Here is a 6,435-nt window from a genome sequence, read left to right on the forward strand (position 1 = left end):
ATGTATACCAAGTGTTTACCATAGCGTGTGGGAACAGCAGGCACACAAGACAGTTCTTTTTAGCACTCCTTGTACCCCCGTACAGTCCCTAGAAAGAGTACATTTTCAGTACACATTTGTTGAATAAATAAGTTGAATCGGCATAATGAGAAAGATAAGTTACTCAATATCTCTGAACAAATACAGGTTCTCTCTCAACTGGGTAATATAACTTGTCAAGGATTTTTATAGAGTGTGAATCTATAGAATGCCCCAACATAGAATTTTTAAATCAACTCAATTTTGAAAACTTAATAGGAAGAGTTAATAAAGGAAAGGTCGATTTATTCAGATGAATCAAAGATGAATCTTGAGATGTAATCATGTTTTATTTGTACAGGTCCTTTACCCTAGAATCAAAGCATTCACCACATATCTCATTAACCCTTACAACACCCTCAGGAGGCAGGTAGATGTCTAAGATGATCCCCTTGTTACTGATGGAGAGAGAGCCTGAGGCCCAAGACAGTGAAGGGACTTGTCAGAGGCCACATCAAGTGAGTGAGTAATGAAGCAAGAAACGGAACTAAATTCTAGTCTTTATCCTGGGGCACACTATTATGTTTTACCATGAGGTTGCCAAACATCTCAATTACTTTTTACTCTAAATTCATTTTAAAATAAGCACCCCGCCTTTTTTTAATCGGCCAAGAGTACAAGATGGCAATAACTAAGACAGAAAGACACAAATCAGTTGGGTTTTTTGTTTAATAGTTCCATGATATCAGCTAACACCGTCTAGGGAAGAAAACTGAAGCAAATCTTGGTTCAAAAACAAACTTCTGCATAAGGCAAATTGCTACATTTTAGGGCAATTAATGTGATTTCTAATTTGCAACTGAAAACACGGGGAGGAGGGTTTGAGTTTCCAAACAGAACTGGAGAGACTGAGCATACTTCTCCATTGACTTTCCTGTGATTCTACCTGGGGGTGTGGGTAAACAAATTCTTTTTAATTGACTCACTTGAACAGGGATTACCAGAATTTTCAGGTATTTCAATCTCCAAAATTTCCCAGAAACCCTCAGGATGAGTAGTTATGATTTTAGTATCTTTGGACTAAAAACAACACACATAACCACAAAATGACCCATGGCTCCAAATGAATTCGGTGACACTGGCAATGAATCTGTGTTCAATATGCTCTGTATCTCCCTACACTTAAAGTCTGTTGGCGCCGCGAAGGCCCAGTGGGTGGATGGGTTCCCGGGCGCATGCAAGCAGCTCCGGGACAGGAACCTGAATCCGGGGGCGCAGGGCTGGTTTCCACATCCGCTCCATCTCCGCAAGGATTGAGAAAACCCGGCTCACAGAGCGAACTTCTCGGGCTCCAAGTCATTTCCTGATGTTTTAATCACAGACACAAGGAGACCGCGGAACGAGAGACGCCAGTGCCCTAAACGCGGGACTCGCGGCGGCCCCTGCGCCTCGCCCTCCTGGGGCCAGTCGCGCGCGTCCCCCGCCCTGGCTTGGGGCCCAACTGCCTGGCGCAGACCCGCGCGCCCCGCCCGGCGCAGTCAGGTTCTGTCTTCCCAGAGTCAGAGTTCCAGTTTCTACTTTCCTTCCCGACATTTCTCCTTCGGGGTCTTCCAAGGGGATCGGAAGGTGGCGGAGCCCCTGGCCGGGGGAACCCGCGACAGCTCAGGGCTCAATCTGTCGGGCCTTTGGTGGCTCATCTACATCCCACTGGCCCCTTATTCCCACGCGGAAAAGTAGAGATGTTTGGCCACCAGCAGGTACTTTGAAGGGAGGGCATTTTTGAAGAAGCTTCTCTGCTTAACCTCCTGGGCACACTGATGGTCGCGTGTGACGCCTCAGGACCCACCCAGCAGCCACAGAAGCTCGGAAGGGACGATTTTGATGGCGGCGACCTCTGGCCTCCTCCTTTCAACCTTAAGACCTCTCCGGTTCCAGGCTTATTGAACCTGATGCTGCGATCAGTCCTCTTCATCTTCTAACCAAAGATGGTTGGGACTCAGGTCCCGGACCCAGACTGTGTGGTTTCTGTCATTAGCTCCCCTATTTATCAGCTGCTGCGTGACCCTGGGCAAGTTACTTAACCTCACTGGTCTTCACTTTCTCTCTTTGTAAAATGGGAATTCTAACAGCACCAACCTGAGTTCTGTTGTGAGAATAATATGAGATAATGCATTTAAAGTGTTCTGGCATAAGGACTGGTTCAATTAATGTCCGGGGCTGCTAGTTGGAATTAAATAAGCTTTGTAGGAGAGCTCATTCAATCAACAAGAATTTATTGACAGTGCCCCTGTGTGCCAGGACCTGTCCTAGGAACAAGAAAGCAAGCAGGGAATGTAAGAGACAACAAGTGCTGTCCCCTTGGAGCTCACTTGGGTGGAGGAGGTGGGGGGGAGTTACACAGCAAACACAGCGTGTCTCATAGCGAGAAGAGGCATAGGTGCCAGTCTAAACAGAGTGGACAGATGCTAGAGCGAAGGGAGGGAGGAGCCACTGGAGAAGCTGGGCCAGCCAGAGAGAGGTAAGAGCAGGATGGACCTACCGGCCAATTTCCCTTACTAAATCCTATCATCCCCCCTCCAACCCCCACCCAGTGAGCCCTCCCTTGGGAGATCTGCCTAAGGAAACAGGTTAGGGACCTGAAGGGAAACACGGTTCTAGTCAAGTGCCTCTTCCTCCATTCCACCCCATAGGCACGGCAGCCTATCCTTTTACACCTTCAGAAGAATTTCCATAATAGAATCATAAAAGGGGATAACTCACATTCTCTCAAGGAATCGAATTTCCCCTTCCTCCTTTCCATGGAAGATGACCGGGATGGTACGTGATGATGCTGATGCAAACTAAGCAAAAGATGGACTTTTCTCCCTCAGCTGTCAGCAGTTAACAGTGACCACACACTTCCAAGGCACTATACAAAGAAACACCCATAACAAATGATTTCAGGATGCTACATTCTAATTTACATAGCACCACTAAAAGTAGGAAAACTTCTAAATGCCAGTAAGGTAGAATACTGATATATATGCTCACTTAGAAGTCTGACTTGCTTGCTTACATGCTATAAATATTACATATCAGTAACAATCACTACCACTTACTGTGTTCTTCTGTGTTTAGTGTTCTTTGTGTACTTACTTATTTAATAACATTGGGAACCCTATAAGGAAGTATCTACCATCCTTTTACAGATGAGAAAATGGAGTTAAATAACTTGCCCAAGATCATAGAGCTAGTATATGGTGGAGCTACTCCCTTCCTCCCATTTTATTGTGGGTTCACTCATAAACAAATATTTATTGAGTGCCTTCCATGTGCCAGGCACTGTTCTATGCATTTGCAGACACAACTTTTAAAAATCCTTACCCTCATATATGTTATTTACATTCTTGTAGAAGGACAGAAGCAACAAGAGGGGGCAAAGGTAAATGGGAGTATAAAAGTTAGGTACCAGGGAGAAAAATTAAGCAGAGAAAAAGGAAAAGGCAGGGATTGGGTTACAAGGCTAAACAGGTGGGGGGGGGGGGAATTTTACCCAGAGGATGGTATTCAGCAAAAACTGGAAGAAAACTATGCTAATGGGAGTGGGGCGCCGACAGCCCAGTCAGAGGGAACAGCAAAGACCCTAAGGCAGGACTCACAGTGTGGCTGGATGGGTGTGAGCTTGGGCAAGGAGAAAGGGAGTAGAAGGGTCAGAGGGGGCGGAGTGGTCACTCAGGAGCCTAGACGGAAGGATTTAAACTATGATCCTCAGTAAGGTGGGGAGTGACTGGAAGTTCTGAGTTCTCTGATACAACAGGATTACTCTGGCTAGAACAGGATCCGGGATCGAAGAGTACACTAGCAGGGGGCAAAGTAGAAACAAGGAGACTTGGGGCGCCTGGGTGGCTCAGTCGGTTAAGCGGCCGACTTCGGCTCAGGTCATGATCTCGCGGTCCGTGAGTTCGAGCCCCGCGTCGGGCTCTGTGCTGACAGCTCGGAGCCTGGAGCCTGTTTCGGATTCTGTGTCTCCCTCTCTCTGACCCTCCCCCGTTCATGCTCTGTCTCTCTCTGTCTCAAAAATAAATAAACGTTAAAAAAAATTTAAAAAAAAAAAAAAAGAAACAAGGAGACTGATTAAGAGGCTACCATAATAACCCAGGGGAGAAATGATGAGATTGGTGTAGGCCCAAGTAGTAGTACCAGATGCCATAGGGATGGTCAGATTCTGGATATACACAGAAGCATTTTCTGGTAGGCACCATTTGGAGTGTGAAAGTAAGAGGAGTCAAGGATGGCTCCAAGGTTATTGACCTGAGCACCTCCTGAAAAAAATGGTTTGCTCTTCATGGAAAGGGGAAAGAGGACCGCTATGGATGGAGCAGGTTTGGGGGCAAAGCTTCAAACAAGTTAAATTTCAGCATCTTTTAGACATTCGGCTGGAGGCAGATATCCAGTAGGCAGCTGAATAAACAAAACGGGAGGTTGGAGTTTGGAGAAGTTCAGGCTGGAAATACATATATTTTTATGGAGGGGCGGAACGCGGGGAAACTGCCAGGCTCTAGGGCTGGTGACTGCAAGAGATCACTTAGGAGGTGAGGGCAGGAGGCGGTAAGAGGTCGCGACCCCGCCCCAGGTGCTCCAACTTTTCCCACTTCATCAGGACTGAAGGAGAGCACAGCCTGGGCACTTGGGTTACTCGTTACTTACACGGTTAAGCCGCTGCCCACACTCCTGGGCGGAGGTAAGCCTTTTCACCCGAGGAGCTGGGATGAGGCAGAAGCTTGGTGTGCCACGTTTGGCATTAAATGGCCCCAGGGAAGCCATTTGATCTCTCTGTCGTTCCGTAAAATGGGCATACTGGCACCCCCAGTAATCTGTAGTAATCTGGGGTCAGTGAGAGAAAGGAGCCCAGAAAACTAACTCTTTTGCCCCTTCCTGCTTCTTAGAGCTCCCCCCAGCATTTTGCGTCGCATTTACCTCCACACGTTGCCCTGTCTCCACAAATGCTTCCCCAGCGCCACGCTGGTACAAGCTAGGTGTTCAGGGAAGGCGAGACGGAAGCCAAGGATCGGGAGTGGGCTCCCGGGACAGCAGTGAACCCGGGCAGTCGTCCCGCCAAGGAGTGGAAGGGATGGGGCGCGCCCGCTGCCCTGATACCCCCGCTCCGGCCAGCGCGCGGGCTCCTAACCGCGGACGGGGCGGGGAGGGGCCTCGGCCGGCGCTTCCTCGCAGGGGCGAGCGGATGGAGCGGGCCGCCGCGCTCCAAGACACACGCAGAGAGGCTGGCAGGCGCCGCGCTGCGCCGGTGCGGCGGGGACGCGGGCCTCGGCCCCGGGGGGCGAGCAGGGCGCCGCCCGCCGGATAGCGAAGCGGCTGGACCACGGTACAGCCGCCGCGCCCGGCCGGCCTCGGAAACGCTCCGGGGCACGGCGCCCGGACTATTTTTTGTTTGTTTGTTTCTAAGAGCGATTCCTTTTTCCCTCTACTGTCGTCCTTCAGCTGTCCGAAGGAAAGGGGAATCCAAGATTCCCGCCGAACGGGCCATCCAAGGAAGATTGTGTAGGGCCCTCTCGGATCTGGAGAGGGCTGGTTGTTCTGGTGAAGACAAACCGGACGCCCAGAACCTGGCGGCACCGGGTCTCCCCGGGACGAGGACGCCCCGCGGAGAACCCAAGCTTTGGGACCAATTCCCTATGAACGCAGGTGAAATCCTGAGGGCCCTTGCTGAGGATTTCACAGGTTGTTGTAGAAATTCATTAAACCAAATTTACAAAGCATCTTTTCAATACCTTCCAGCAAACAGGGCCTAGCAAGAATGGAGGAACTAATCTGGATGTTATGGGCAGTGGTTCCTAACCTTGGGGGGGTGGGGGTGGGGTCGTCGATCTCTTTAGAATTGAACGCAAGCTATAGACACAGGCCCCCAGCACACACTTTGATGCTTGTTTGACGTTTCGGGAACACACACACCCACCCCCCTACGCGCGCGCGCGCGCACACACACACACACACACACACACGCACACACACACACCCCGCGCGCGCGCGCGCGCGCACACACACACACACACACCTTCTCTATTCCACCTGGGGCCCTGAATGAAAACGGATGCCTGACGAGAATATGCACAAGCTTTGTGATCTCTGAAAGGGAAAAACAAAAACAAAACATCCAGTTAATTTCACAGGGCTTGTTTGGGTGTTTTGTTGTTGTTGTTTTCTCTCTGTGGCAAGTGGACCACGGTTAATCAAGTGATGGAGTGAGTTTGGTGGATATGAAAGGATGCAGGCCTCCTGGGAAGGGAAAGATGCAATTAGAATGGAATCATTCCCTTGGGTTGTCCTGGCCTTTCTAAACCACCAACAAAAATGTAATTAGGGCAAAAATGTTTGGGAAGAAAGCTAGCAAACTGGGAAAGGTTTCCTTAAACATAATGA

The 6,435-nt window shown here is 49.6% G+C and overlaps 1 long non-coding RNA gene across 1 annotated transcript; it reads right to left on the reverse strand.

Annotated features, from left to right (window-relative positions):
- Nucleotides 1-378: 378 nt before the first annotated feature.
- On the reverse strand, nt 379-5,456 carry LOC125165868 (uncharacterized). The gene is made up of 3 exons (XR_007152251.1): nt 4,975-5,456; nt 2,779-2,926; nt 379-2,161 (listed from the first exon to the last, which is right to left on the reverse strand). It is a non-coding gene; the product is annotated as an uncharacterized LOC125165868 (long non-coding RNA).
- Nucleotides 5,457-6,435: the final 979 nt, after the last annotated feature.

The sequence above is a fragment of the Prionailurus viverrinus genome, chromosome B2 (genome assembly GCF_022837055.1).
Source record: "Prionailurus viverrinus isolate Anna chromosome B2, UM_Priviv_1.0, whole genome shotgun sequence".
In the NCBI taxonomy this organism is placed as follows: domain Eukaryota; kingdom Metazoa; phylum Chordata; class Mammalia; order Carnivora; family Felidae; genus Prionailurus; species Prionailurus viverrinus.